We start from the raw sequence: 15,745 nt of genomic DNA, 5'->3' as shown, positions 1-15,745 counted from the left end.
CCTTACAACCCTAATGCCAATTTGCCATCATTATCAGAGATGGGAAGGAAGGGAAGGACTTTGCTAGAGACCCTCACCTCTATGCAGTCTGATGCTCCTCCTGGCACACAAGGGAGTTCTGAACCTGGATCTTGTCCTTCTAACGTCCTCTCTCCGGCTGTCTTTGTAAAACACAGAGGGATACAGAAAACTGCATAAATATATTTTGTATTAAATTAATGGGACTTTTCTTCAATGAGATCTGCAAAAGAGATTTAAAAAGCATCTCCCAGAGGGATCCACTTCCATTTATTTGCAAATAAAAATAGAAAATCTAGGCCTGCAAATACAAGGTAGACTGACAATAAATAAAAAAAAAAGTCTGGTTTGGAATAAAATAATAGAGGAAACAGTGAAAACTGAAGCAGCATAGAAAATAAGCCAGGTTTGTAATAATAGGTAATTTAAAATCTTAATGTTCAAGTATTAAGGAGACAAACTGAAAAAGAGGATGCTCATATAGAATACAAATTGGATAAAAAAAACAGATTATATTTGAGCTAAGTAAAAAGTGCTAAGAGGAAATTAACATTTCTGTGTGAAAAAATAATTAACACTTTTCACAAGATTTCCCACAAGTCAGCAGGACTCCTGGAAGATACCCTTCTCCCATCCCCCCCAGTAATTTAACTTTCTGAAACACTGAAATGTGTTCTGGTTTCCTTCATTATTATTATTCATTATTATTATTTCACAAGTTTGCCGATGACACCAAGCTGTGTGGTTCAGTTGATGCACTGGAGGGAAAGAATGCCACCCAGAGGGACCTTGACACACTTGTGAAGCGGGCTGATGCCAACCTTATGAAGTTCAAAAATGCGAAGTGCACGGTCCTAAACCTGAGTCAGAGCAATCCCAGGGACAGCTACAGGTTGGGCAGAGAAGAGATTCAGAGCAGCCCTGCAGAGAAGGACTTTGGGGTGTTGGTTGGTGAGAAACTTAACGTGAGCCAGCTTCAGTGTGCATGCACAGCCGAAACCAACGGTATCTTGGGCTGCATCAAAAGGAGCATGATCAGCAGGTTGAAATAGGTGATCCTGCCCCTCTACTCTGCTCTTGTGAGACCTCACTTGGAGTATTGTGTGTAGTTCTGGTGCCCTTAACATAAGAAGGACATGGAACTGTTAGAGCAAGTCCAGAGGAGAGCCACGAGGATGATCAGGGACTGCAGCACCTCCCGTATGAAGACAGGCTGAGAAAGTTGGGGCTGTTCAGCCTGGAGAAGATTGCATGGAGACCTCATAGCAGCCTTCCAGTATCTGAAGGGGGCCTATAGGGATGCTGGGGAGGGACTCTTCATCAGGGACTGTAGTGGTAGGGCAAGAGGTAAAGGGTTAAAACTTAAACAGAGGAAGTTTAGATTGGATATAAGGAGGAAGTTCTTTACTGTGAGGGTGGTGAGGCACTGGAATGGGTTGCCCAGGGAGGTTGTGAATGCTCCATCCCTGGCAGCGTTCAAGACCAGGTTGGACAGAACCTTGAGCAACATGGTCTAGTGTGAGGCGTCCCTGCCCATGGCAGGGGGGTGGAACTAGATGATCTTAAAGTACTTTCCAGCCCTATCCATTCTATGATGATTCTATGATAATCATGAAACAATTGAACTAAACAGAAAACAGACTGAAATGAAAATTTTCTGCTATGCTGTTAATTAGGGAAGGGAATATTTCCATATGAGTCAGTACAACAGAAAATTTGTCAAGTCAAAATGCAGCTTTTTTCCTCCTCTTACATACTCAATATGCTGTAGCCTCCTAAATGTTGCTTAGGGGCAGCACTAAACTGTCAGCAGGACTCTCCCTTGTTGGGTGGAAAATAAAATAAAGAAAAGATGAACCTTTTTCCTTTTTTTTTGTTAAAACCAACTGGAAAAGCTATTATTTCATTCAATTTTATTTTCTCCCCTATTTTTCTTCTGTCTTTTCTCTTATTTTTAACCTGGAAATCCAGGAGCCCATGTTTTCCAGGTTGACCTCTTTTTTCTGGGTACATCAGGATGCCCTTTGAACTCCAGCACTCCTTGAACACCAGATGACTCCATGTGACCCCTCCAGCACTTTCAATCCACTTCTCCTCTCTTCTCCTTGGACCCCTTGCTCCCCTGATTACCTCTCATCCCTATATCACCTTCGAGACCCAGTTGTCCCTCCTAGCTTTGAGGTCTTCCAGGACCAGTCTGTCCCTCCTGAGAAGGAAGTTCTGTTTCTCCACTGAGCATCTGATCTCTCTTTTCTCCTTTTGGTCCTCACTGTGCAAATCTTCCTGGGGTCCTTGGATTCCTCTCTTCCCAATGTGACCTGGTTTACCTGCAAAAAGTTAAAAATTGTTAAATTCCCTTTACTAAGAGCAAGAAGTCAGAACAGACAGAATACAGCTCTGCAGGAGAGCCTTCACTGGTCATCAAACTACACTGTCATATAAATAATGATACTTTTTTCTATGCAACATACAACTACTGAGAACTAAGCTGTAAGTGAGGTAACCACTTGTAGGCAAGCAATATACTAAAAGATCAAATTGTTTTTCTATCTGATGGTGCTTCTCTTCAGATGCTATGGAGAACAGCCCAATGGACATCACAGCCATCCTGGAAGCACAGAAGTTGTATATGGTCTGTCCACGTGCACAGCATTTAGTTTGCATTTTCTTGCAAAAGAAAGAACTATGAACTGAATGTTTGAGAGAAATAAAACTTTAAAATGAAAGAAAAATGCATCTTTCTTTCCTTTTACAGTTATTCTGTTTTCAGCTTAAAGCCTGGTGGAGCTTTCACTCATGATAAAAACATTAAATACTGTGCAGTGTAAAAATTAAATGAGTCATTTATGTAGAAAAAGGAGCTACTACTCATATAGGATTTTAAAATACTGCCATAGGGATTTTCACTGGATGCAAAGGAATAAAATAATTTCCCTGTAAAATCAATATAATTGCATTTAGTGTTATTAAGATTCAGATATCAAGGGGAAAATAAGATCAGACAAAATCCTGCATCAGGCTATGCCAGTATATCCCACAAGCCCTACACCATATGTTGTTTTAAATTTCTGCAGGATGGCAGTGCAGTTACACCCAAATAGAGATTTATTGCACTTTAAAGTATAATGGCTAGAAGGATCCAAAAGCTACCATTTCACATAAATAAGCATTTAGGGAGTTATTTAAGAACTATAAGAACTTTATGATACCTTTTACATTCGATCAAGTCAATCACTCTAAGAGTCCCTAAATGCATACTTAAAATACTAGTAACATGTACTTATTTCTGTGAGAGACCCGAACTACAGCACATAAGTTACTGTAGTTCGTCAGGCTAAACTCCTACACTGGTGCCAATTTTTGAAGCTGTTTTAGGAGTGGAAAATGGCCCTCCACACAAATGCACTTCCCCATAGGGGAGCAGACTGGCTCCACCCTAAGCCCTGTCCCAGGCAGGAATCGCCTTTGTCAGGACCTACAAGTGCCTCGGTCTTGATAAAGAAACACAGCCATTATGTTTGTCTGGAAACTCTACACAGGCAAAGGTAAAAAGTGATAAAATTACCTGGCTCCCCTTTTTCACCCTAGTCTCCCTTTGTGTGTCGGGCTCGGGAATGTCACAGAAACCCAGCTTTTCTGGTGTATTACTGTTTTTCTTCAGTGTGCTTAAGAAACAAAATAGTCCTCAATAGCTGTGCCTTTGCAAATAGCAAGTGGTGGGATTGTTTCCCTCCTTGTCTCCGGTACTATACCTCAGGGAAGATGATACTTCAGGGTGGTTGGGTCTGAAATTCCAGGCTGGTTGGTGGTAGCAGCTTGTCCCTTTGGGGCGAGGGCTGTCAGCCCCTCTGCCAGCTGCATGGTGCAGCCAAGGATGCCAAAGCAGCCCAGGAGCCTCCAGGCGATACCCTCTGGAAGCAATGCAGTCACACATGTCCCCAGCCCATGTTCCTGATCACCGTCTCCCACTATTCCTGTTATCCATGGGAACTGGCTGAACGCACCACAGGCAATAACTTTCTCAGCAAAAAGGCTGCCTCTAAAAGAAGGAAGAAGCGACATGCAGTGATAATGCAGTGCAATTACCTCACCAGAAGAACATCTACCACTGCAGAAACTTCTTTCCAATCCACAAATACAGGGATTGATGTATGCACAGGGTTAGATGCTAAAATACAGAAGAAAAACTGCACATATTGTACAGTCTCTAAAGAAGCACAGAAAGATCTCCACTGTCACTATTTAAAGGACATGCCAAGCAACAGCTGCTTTATACAGCTTCCTGGAAATCACGTTCCGTCATTGAAATCCCCTTTTTCATGTTTAATATATGAAACCCATGAAGTAGACCCATGATATGATGTGCTGCCTTTGTGTTTTTTCCTGAGCAAATTCTGCAGCTTAAAGTGGTCACTCTACACTTCATGATGTATATCCCTGTATTTAATTATTCCAAGATCAAAATAATCCCAAAGGAAGCATATCATTCCTATAGCCTGCTACAAACCAGCAGGTTTATGTATCTACATTTATAATAGATTATGTTTAAATAGATACCTGATTCAAAATATTTATCTCTCTCAGTCTAAATATTTCTCTGTAAACTGGTAGAAATCAGTGACCTCTATAAACAGTCATGAGATACAATTTACCTTTTCAAACTACTCACACTATGGACTATATAATTGTATTTTAGATAATATCATAGCGAGGAGATGAACTGTGAGAGGGATTTTATATGAACATACAGCTTTAACTAGATTTTTTTAATGATTTAAAGAGGCAAGAGGCCCTTCTGGCTTCTGGTGAGTGCAATTCAGACACCAAAGTGCATTTACAGAGGATCAGCATGTTAGCAACAGTGCACCTAGAAAAAGATGTGCTAGAGTAGTCAACAGGCTGCTTGGACCACCCTGAGCACCTTGAGGAGTAGTTCTACATCTAAGCACTACAATGTGGTGAGTTTAGATATATTTATGTATTTTGTACGTATATATATATACACATGCACAAATCTATAATGGGAATATTTGCAGGAAATGTTCCTATTGCATATTGTTGAACTCAAAGAATTAAAAGTGTACCATAAAGTTTTATATTGTCTCTAATTTTTTGTATCCTTTGTTTTATCACCTCACTCAACCCATATATCCACCTTCCCCAAAGTGTTTAGAGGTACATCACATCATGCCAACACCTCCTTTTTCCATCAGACACTGACCTCTATCACCCTCACTCCAATGTTACACTTGGCAGCTCTACTCAAGCAACACAGGCATTAGTATTTGAGAGTCTTGCAGAAAATAAGCAGTTTCTCACTTTTTCTTTGCAAGGACCAAATGCCTAAAGTTCAAAACATGGCCAAAAAGTGTGAGTCACCATTGTTTAAAAATTCATACTCTAATATTCAAAATTTAAAAAATGTTTATGGGTTTGGGGTTTTTTTTTTAACAAATCAGGAAAGATTTGGGCATGCATCTGCTGCTGTACATGGATCAGGTGCAACTATTCTCATATATGTGAAGTTCTCATAAAGTTCTACAGAGGAATAAAATTGACTTGACTGGCTGCCAATTTCTAGGAATCTTTTTTACTGTTAGAACAGGCAACATTTACCAAAGGTGTGTGCTGGGATCATTACCACAGCAGCACTGTTAATCAACAAAGGGCAGGTGTTTTCTAAGAACCTTTATGCCAGCACTGTGGATTAAGCCAAATATTATCATTTCCATCTAATCATTTCACAGAGGGTCTCTCTACCTTCATATACCTGCCACTTCCCCTTCTGAAAGACAAAATCTAATTACATTCATGAACTTACGCCTTACTTTCTTTTTTAAGGAGGGAGATGTGGTATCAAGAAGCAAATCAGGCATCAGCACTGCCGACCCTTATAGTTTTGTAATGAGACTTAGGACTCTTAAAGCTTAATCTCTTCAAACCTTGTGATTAGGGAAAATTGCAGATTTCATTTTAAAAAGTTGGTTTTGAGCCCTGTGTTAAAAAGTCTCAGACACTAGGAGGTAAATGATGATAATTCCAAATGTAATTATATTTAAATTTTTCCAGTCTCATAATTTGAGAATTACTTACAGTTTGTAATATTTAGGGGACATCAACCCAGTAACTACAACCATTTTTACACAAAGAGAGAAGCGTTGTTTCTGATTTCTGAGTCAGATTGTGTCCTTGAAAGTATCAAGATATATATGTAAGAATAACATCAACTAAAAAGCCAAGATACAGGACTCAGTGATAGACTCAGCCCTTTCCTAGTCCTCAGCTACACCACCAGGCTTTTAATTACTACAGGCGTTAAACAAAGTCTATGTTCCTGCTGCACCTGCCCAAGAGATGGCAATGTCTCACTGTCAGACACACTGTCCAAGGCAAAGTGCTTTGCATTAGCAAAAGCTTTTGTCCTAAGTTATTATTTCATACTAAACACTGCAATCATCATCTATTTTAATACTGTAAAATCCAGTCAGCCTGAAACTACTCAAGTTAATAAGCATCTTATGAGACAAAGGGCTTATAAATCTCAACAACAGCAAATTTTCTTCAGCAGAGAATCTTGTCCTGCTCCTCTGTGGCATGTCAACATGCAGTGACGCAGACTTCTTTGCAGGTTATTTTACATCTGGAGGTGTTGCAACAACTATTGGAAATAAGGAAATGGAAATACCTACTTTCCTTTAACCTAAATTCTTCTTTGCTCTGGCAAATACATGTTTTGTAATAAAGCAAGGTTACATCCCAGGTCACAGTGTTGTAGAGAGTCATGTACTGCAACCTTAAAATCCTGATAGGAAGCAAAAAATTCTGGGAACAAAACTGTCTCTTTGTGTGCTGGACTCAAAAATTCAGGGAGTTTATAGCATCTACAAAGTTACAAAGCAATGGAGGTAGAGAGAATTGGTTTTTGTGATGTACAAACTAGATGCAAGGGAATTCGGATGAACACTAAAGTCAGAGGAAGGATTCCCACTGATTTCTTTGGAACACATGCCTAATACCATGCAAGGTGAAAATTAACTATCCTAGAAACATGACTCCTCATTTAACAACAGGCAAGAGGCAGTGTGAGAAGAACAGCATGGTTTGGGGTTCATTTCACACCTCAGCATGCTCAGAGATGAGCTGCAGAGGCAGTGAGACACACATTGGGTTTGCATCTCCCAGAAAGCATAACCACCCACTGTCCCCTGTGCAGTGGCTTCAGATGCCAGTGTGGGGCTGGAAGAGCATCTTCTGGCTCTGCCATAGCTCTGCTATGGGACTTTCACAACTAGGAGTATCTGATGCTCTGCAAGCTTACACTCTCACACACCAAAGCACCGTCCATCTTTCTCCCATGAATATTTACCCTAATTTCCCCTGAAGACCACCTGAGGGGGTCTCTCTCCAACTCTCTCCAATTCCAACCTCTCCACTTTTGCACCTTACCTGGCAGCAGCAGTAAAGGCAGCATCTCTGAAATAGTAATACAGGGGAATGTATAATAACAATAAATATAATTTCAAATAATTTTTAAAATTACTTGCATTTTTTAGATCTTCTGATTAGGGCAGGAGCAGAGTAACTTCCTTCCCCACCTCTTACAGCAGGCCTTGAAAAGGGAGAAAAAGCAAAATGTGCTTCATTGGGAAGAATTTCTACGGCAAGAGCTGCTGTTTGCAAGGAGGAGATAGAGCCTCGGTTGGACTCCAAATGTAGTGCAAGCTATGCCATATGCCAGACTTTGTGATGAAATGTAGGATATTTTTACAAGCAGAGCTGAAAGACAAAGAAGGGGGGTTCCACGTTGGCAGGTACAGCTGTGAAGAAACCGGGATGAGGGGGCAGAAGGTGGGATGGAGGAGGATAATACAAGAGGTTTCAGAAAATGTTGAGAACTGCTGCTTCAGCCAGAGGCTCAGCACAAGAGGGCGCTCCAAGTGCTTCCAACAGCCCTGCCAAGGACGGTTTTACAGCCTGCACCATCCAAAGATGAACCACAGGCATCCCAGCCCTAAGCTTTAATCACCACTCCAGAGCCCAGACATCATGCTCCACATCTGAAGCATCCTGCTCCTCAAGCACAACAAACATGTTCCTGGGATAACTTAACAACAGCCTCTAGAGCAAAATGGAATTCTTGAGCACTGAGTATATGTAATTAACAGATAAAACACAAAAGTCAGGTATCTGTAAGACCTACACTTTTCAAACTTGCCTCCACTGAGAGCAGTACAGTAATAAAGGCTGAATCTGTATGGTCACAGTATATAGGGGAAAACAAAAATAACAGCAAAACTACCTATGGGTAAGAACTGCTCATTTTAAGAAAATTTCCCGTAGCAAACTGGTATCAGAATGACTAGGACTAATCACAAGGCTGACCGTACTCATGCAACATTGTAGAAGAGCTCAAGGAGATGAAACAGATAGTAGATGGAATTGCATATTTTCAAAATGAAGTTGAAAGCCTTCTCCAGTGTCTGGGTACAACACAGAGCAGCTGGAAAACTGCCTGGCATTGCCATTCAATGGCCAGGTCCTTCCAGACCATGACAAAACACAGCTGCTTTCTCCAGAGGGAGACTTTAAACTCCCCAAACAACTCCATTTTTCTCTAAAATACTTAGGAAGCAGTTATAGGAGCAAACCATGCATTCATTAACACAGCCGTAAATTGCTGCCTACATACTGATTGAAGGCAGTTAACAGCACAAGTCATCCAGCAAATGTGGGAAGAGGAATGGGTTGTGTCTTGAAGGTATGAACATCCCTGGCTGAAGCTTGCAGAATCTTTGCCTAACAAAAATCGACATCTTGTAAATGACCCACTCTGCTAAAAAGAAAGAATTCTGCAATAACTATACCCACAGTAATGGGACTGATGCTGTTCAACATCTTTGTTGGCAACATGGACAGTGGGATTGAGTGCGCTCTTAGCAAGTTTGCCAGCAACACCAACCTGTGTGGTTCTGTTGACACACTGAAGGGAAAGGATGCCATCCAAGGGACCTTGACATGCTTGAGAGGTGGGCCTATGAGAACCTCATGAAGTTCAGCAAGGCCCAGTTTGAGGTCCTGCACCCAGGTTGGGGCAATCCCAAGTACAAGCATTGTTTGGACAGAGAATGAATTGAGAGTATCACTGAGGAGAAGGACTTGGGTTGTTGGTTGATGAAAAGCTCAATTATGAATCGGCAGTGTGCGCTCGCAGCCCAGTCAACCATACCCTGGGCTGCATTAAAAGAAGTGTGACGGGCAGGTCGAAGGAAGTGATTCTACCTTCTATCCACCCTGTGAGACAACCCTCCCCTCCCCCCACCAGAGTACTGCATCCAGCTCTGGGGCGCCCAACACAAGAAGAATTCTGTTGGAGCGAGTCCAGAGGAGGCCACAAAGATGCTCAGAGAGCTGAAGTACCTCTCCTATGGAGAGAGGCTGAGAGAGCTGGGCTTGTTCATCCTGGGGAGAGGAGGCTCTGGGGAGACTTTAGAGCAGTTTCCTAGTGCCTAAAGGCACTGACAAGAAATCTGAAGAAGGACTTTTACAAGGGCATGTAGTGATAGGACAGGGGGAATGGCTTTAAACAGACAGAGGGGAGATTTAGAAGAAAGAAATTCTTTCCTGTGAGGGTGGTGAGGCCTTGGCACAGGTTGTCCAGAGAAGCTGCGACTGTCCCACTCCCTGGAAGTGTTCAAGGCCAGTTTGGATGGGGCTTTGAGCAACCTGGTCTAGTGGAACATGTCCCTGCCTGTGGCAGTGGGTTTGGAACTAGAGGGTCTTTAAGGTCCTTTCCAACCCAAACCATTCCATGATTCTATGATTCTTCATTTCTATGACATGTTCAGAACTTCTATAGTTCTGAATATGACAATATTACAATTATAACAAGAGATCACACACTCATTTATACAGACCATTAAACTGGCTATGGCAATTTAGCACTGTCAAAGGGACACATCAAGAGCAGAAAGTGATGTGAAGATCTGACTCATGCAGGATTATAGGTCCCGCCCAGCATTCGTATTCCAAGTTGATTAATCCTTTGCTTCTAATTACTTGCTGTACCTAAACTCAGAATGCCACCCAGCCCCTCCTTTAGCTCGGTACAGGCAGAGTTGCCCCAACTGGAATTTACCCAGGAATGATATTTATGAGGACAATTGATAGGCTGCTTATAAATAAACACATTTAATGTATGCTACATTTAAGCAGTTTCCCTGTGAAATATAATTTCTCGCTTCAGACTATGGATCTTACCTTGCACAAGTTCCAACAGAAATTGCACCACAAGTCAGGATAAGATCCAGCCAATGCTGCCACTAGCAGCCAGCCAGTGCCTGCCTGGTATCCTGTATAGCCTTTCTTGCCTTACAAGCACCTTTGTACTGATTTCCAAAACTGAAGCTATAGACCAATGTGGTGTTCATCTAAAGCAAGTAGAGAGGTAATCATCCAGACATCACTGTCACACACATCCCACAGAGGTGATTGCTCTATCCAATCTGCCCTACAGTTATATGTCCTCTAATTTGTCAGACTGACTTTAAATGCAGTTTTGTAATGAGATCAGTCTTTGACCTTCAACAAGAGAAAAGTAACACCCAATTAGGACAATAATGAAAGAAGTAGTCAAAGCATCATCTCTGCCCAGCATCCCAGCTTAGGGATGGTTTTTAGGAATATTCTACAAACTCAGACAAACCAAGCCTTATGCTTACTCTGGAAGTTTCTTTTCCATTATTCAAAATGGCCTAGCTAGCTAGACAAAATGTGAAAAAAATATACCCAGATATATCACTCTTGCAAAAAGAAAAGGATACAGGAATGTTGTTTTGTGAGGTTTGCGGGACCATCCTTAACTCTGCTCAGGTAATCAGGCCTCCAGAGGACCCTGCAGTATTTTCCTTCTTCCCTTAAAGTTAAAATACACTTACCCAAAATAACACTATACGAAAGAGAGCGAAATTTCAGACCTTGCTTGCAGAATAGAAGAAGATCTACCATTTGCAGAGAACGGGTGCAGACTACGTAGTGGAGTTAATAAAAGCATCATTGTGGCACATGACTTTGTAAATATTTGAAATTCAAAGCTTGCATAAAAATACCCAGCACACACAATCACCGTGACACAAAAGCAGACACCTAACAAACTAAGGTATTTTTAGAATGTTCATCCCTTTTTGCCCTCAAAGAGTCACCTTAATCCCTAATGAACAACCTCATAGCCTAGTGGTTTACCTTCCAGGATGGATGAAGCCTACACATGTGAATGGAATAACCAGCAGAAGACAAGGGGCAGGGGCACTGCAGAAACTGGCCTCAGCACCCACAAGCAGGAACCAGCCTGCAGGCAGCAGCAATGCAGCAGCAATGCAGCAGCAACATGCAGTAACAGGGGCACGATGCAGAACAATGCTCCCTGGCAAGAAAGCAACTTTCCGGAAGTCACCTAAGATCCTACCTGAATTCAGCATCCATGCAAGCCGTGTGGGCAAAGGCAAGCTGTGGGAACTTGGAGAAAGAAACGGGAGGAAACTCACCTGGACAGTGAAGTCTGTCCTGATGTGCAATCCAGCCACCCGCTGACCTGAGCTGTAAAGAAACTTGCCTCTTGGCAAGTATTTCCGCAGTGAGTTGTGACACAGAGCCTAAAGACTCATGAAATATTCAAAGACTATAGTTTTGACTTTATAAATGTTATGCTAGCCTTTATGGCAGATAAGTTATTTTATTCATGTCTCAAAGGGGATGTTTCCTTCAGGAGCGAAAGCCAACACTCAAATCCCCAGTAATAATTAACACAAATCCCTAGCAGTAAAACAAGGAAGGGAACAAATCTTCCAGAGCACCAACCCTGGGGAGACAAGGAAATGAACTCCCTTGTTTTTATACAAGTTACACCTTTGGTATGATTTTTACAAGAAAGAGCACAAGAATCTTATCAAAACCTGAGGTTCAAACAAGTTTGGAACAAAGGCTGGCAACCCCAAGGAAGAGGACGGCTAGGCCTAGCTTATCTATGTTACTCATCTTTTATTGTATAGGCCTGGTTTTAAGGCACTGGGAGGCTTCCTTCAATCCCTGGCTGCTCCAGCTGGTCTAGTAGAGAAGTTTTCATTTCCTTTTTTTTTTCCCCTCACTTTCCTTTTGTCCCTGTTTCATTGTTTTGCTTTTCATTTTTTCCAAGGTGCAAGCCAGTGGGCTTCTCTTGGGTCAGGGAATGGAGGACACCACCCGGAGCAGGCAGCTCAGGGAGAAACAGGGGGTGAAGGGAAAGAGCCTTCCCTCTTTCAGCAGCAATGCATGATTAATCAAACCATGGCCTCCTTTAGAATAAATCCTGTCCTACTTCTCATGAAAAAGTTATTAACCCTCAATTGAATCAGGAGGCAGTTCTGACCATCCTTCTTGGTGAGGTTCTCCCCTGGAAACACAAGTCCTTGAAACACCAGAGGCCTTGGCAGGGTCCCTGAAGCCCTGTCTTCTCTTAAGGCAGGCAACATTTGATTATCTACAAATCCATAATTCACTGTAAAGCAAATCCTTCACCATTTGATAAGATAGTGTTTGTCATTCATATACACACTGAACCTTCATCTTACATAAACTGGTACCTCACGTGTGAAGGGTCTGAAGCACAACTCACATGGTGAGTGGCTGAGGAAACTGTGGTTTGTTTGGCCTTGAGAAAAGAAGGCTCATGGGGGACCTTCTTACTCTCTACAACTACCTGAAAGGAGGTTGCAGTGAGGTAAAGGTTAGTCTCTTGCCCCAGGTAACAAGTTATAGGACCTCAAGGTAAGTATGGCCTCAAGCTGCACCAGGAGAGGTTTAGGTTGGATATTAGGAAACATTTCTTCAAGCACTCAAAGAGGTTGCCGAGGGAAGTGGTGGAGTCACCATTCCTGAAGATATTTAGAATACATGTAGATGTGACACTTAGGGACATGATTTAGTGGTGGACTTGACAGTGCTAGGTTAACGGTTGCACTTGATGTTCTTAAACATCTTTTCCAACCTAAACAAGTCTATGATTCCATGATTCTAAAGCAGCAATCAGTGGGAGCAAGTGAAGCAAGACAGTAACAGATCATCAGGGTGATAATGAGACTGTGGGAAAGCTATTTGTAAACTCCTCTTTGAAAAATACCCTAACAGCTAAAGCTGTTGCATGGAGCAAGTGTTCTGATAACCAAGAATGCTTTTGCAAGTACTTTTATGGGATTGGTGTGATACCCACCTGCTGCTCTAGCACTGGCAAAAACACTCTTACCATTTCAAGCACCATCCACTTAGGCACTAGGTAATTTACCAAGCATGGTAAATTGCATGCACAGGGAGAGTGAGGGCTCCCTTAATCTTCCAGGACCAATGGGAGCTCTACTTCTAGCTAGAGAGGCGCACAACTAGATGTGTTTAAAACAAAACCTCTGCATAAGTATTTTTTAAGGTCAAAGACTAAGCAAGCATCAGCTCTGCAGTCAACATCCATAAAAATTGCAGCAGAAGAAAGAGGCACTGTATAGCTGGGAACAAAAGCATCATATCCTGATTGCCTTTTGCTGCCTGTGCAGGTTTGTTTGTTTAAGTACCTTTTAAAGATATTAATTGAGGAAAGAGCATTTTTAAAGCATCATTAAAATGTGCTCAAATATTAAAAGAACACCTTTAATAACAGCAGTTACATCTAGCCCTTGAAACAGTTTGCATTCCTTTATGGTCTTCTGTGGTTCAGAAGGCACCAGCTGATACCAGCACAGCAATACCATGTCCCTGCTGCACTGGATGTGGCCCCAGCTCCCACGGCCACACATCTGGGACAAACCGCCCCTCTCTGCAGGGAGGTCCCCACCAACCCAGGCACAGACTGGGGAGCACACATGACCAGCTCTGCAGGCAGAGCTGTGGTGACAGTCACCTCTAGCAGAGTGAAACAATGAGCTGAACAAACCACTGCACAGCTACAAAGAATGTGCAAACTTCAGCTCACCTGCAAAGGCAAGTCTTTGAGAGGCAGCTTGTTGCACAGAAAAGTAGGCAATTTACCAGCACAAGCTCTTTGTCTCACAGTTCCCACCTAGTTGTAAAAAGCAGCTCTGTTTGTAAAAGTAAGAACAACCTTGTGGCTAGCTCCAGACTTTGGGCTCACTGTGTTACCTGCTGCCTTTGGGGGGTGGGTGGGTGCATGTGTCTTTTTCTTCAGTGTGAGCACAGCCATAAGCCAAACAGAACTTGGTGCCTACAGCCAGACAGGCTGTGGTCAAACCCTCAGAGCACTGCTTCATCAGCCATGTTCTCATGCTGCTCCTGGCCATTTGCTCTCACCTCTGTGGCACAGACAGACACTGGCAAAATAAACTTATTTTTCAGCAGGTAACTCCCATAGCTCAGCTCATCTGTCTGCCATGGAAGGGGATGTACCCCAGAGGGTCAGGCAGGGAGAGGGCCTCCCCAGGTGTCTCAGTGCCACAGCTGAGGACAGGCACACTACACTACATCCACAGGGTCCCATATGCTTTGGGGATGTTCCTTCCTAACCAGACTCAAGCCAGTGACCTTAGCCAACCTTCAGCTGCCTGCTGCTGATCAGGGCAGGGACCTGGCACCAGCAACAGCCCTGGTCCTGCCCACACCTGGACCACATTCACAATATCCTCATTTTCAAGTGGAGAAAACTGAAGTTAAGGATTTCTGCACTGAAAGGCAATGTGAATTTCTCTGTAGCTCCTGCTCAACATCTAAGTTCCAATGCCCAGGTGTGTCTGGCTTAGGCAGTTTTTACAGAAAGGCTTTGTAAAGCAGCTGCTTCACTGCTCCTTCAACAGCTCAGGGCAGAGCAGGACAACCAGCGGTTCCCAGCACTGCTGAAATCCAGACCTAGGCTGGCAGCACATCCAAACAGCATGCATGAGCCCGCGCGGCAATGCCTGGAGCCCCCCTGCTCTGGTGAAAAGCACAGATGTTTCACTGAACCCGTCATGCTGTGCTCAGAGCCAGCACACTCTTTAATTCATTTGGTGTGTCCATTTAAATGGGATGCTGGCTCATGCCCATGCACACAGCAAGGAATTCCGTCATTCTCCACAAGCTCTTCATTTTGGTAGGGTACCAGTGCAAAGTTTTGGGTGCAGACACTACACTAGCAAAAATCATTTTGGAGACATCACCAAGAGCAATCCAGGGATCCCTCATCTCAAGCAGCACTACCCTGCTGGCCCCAAAGCTGAAGCCATAGGCCACCTGCAAAAAGCATCATCTTAAACAAAAGAACACAAGACAAAACCCAACCTTTCTTAATGCCATTTGTTTATCACTTCATTAGTATCATACAGTAACAGTTTTTAAGGCTAAGAAATAGGATCAGCCTGTCAAGATCAGGATCTGCAATTGCTCTGCTTCATGAATGAGATCCTGGTATCCTGCAGCCCAACGGGAATACAGTGAGCAAAGCATTTCTGTTAGTTTTATTTCTTACTTACAAATATATTAAGTTTTAAGTAGCTCTTTGGCAGTGAGCAGGACAATAAATCATGCTTTTATATACAAGGGACAGAATAAGGAAAACAAAGCCTTGTGGTTAGCAGTAGTAGTCATGTAGGATTTCAGTAGTCATCACAGGATTCCAGATAAAGTCTTGTAAGTACTTGTCCCCCATATCTCTTTTCTGGGAACACCTCATCTGATATATTATCACCCTACTTACAGGCCCATACCAGTGCATATGCTC

The 15,745-nt window shown here is 42.8% G+C and overlaps 1 long non-coding RNA gene across 1 annotated transcript in view; it reads left to right on the top strand.

Moving 5' to 3' along the window:
- LOC133222189 (uncharacterized) overlaps positions 1 to 15,745 on the top strand; it is a 626,079-nt gene that overhangs the window by 597,068 nt on the left and 13,266 nt on the right. The window lies entirely within an intron of this gene.

The sequence above is a fragment of the Neopsephotus bourkii genome, unplaced genomic scaffold, assembly GCF_033783945.1.
Source record: "Neopsephotus bourkii isolate Nb327-2 ecotype Australia unplaced genomic scaffold, CSIRO-AGI_Nbou_v1 NB_1574, whole genome shotgun sequence".
NCBI classification, from domain to species: domain Eukaryota; kingdom Metazoa; phylum Chordata; class Aves; order Psittaciformes; family Psittacidae; genus Neopsephotus; species Neopsephotus bourkii.
Note: the sequence above shows the minus strand (reverse complement) of the source record. Positions and strands in the feature narration are given on the sequence as shown.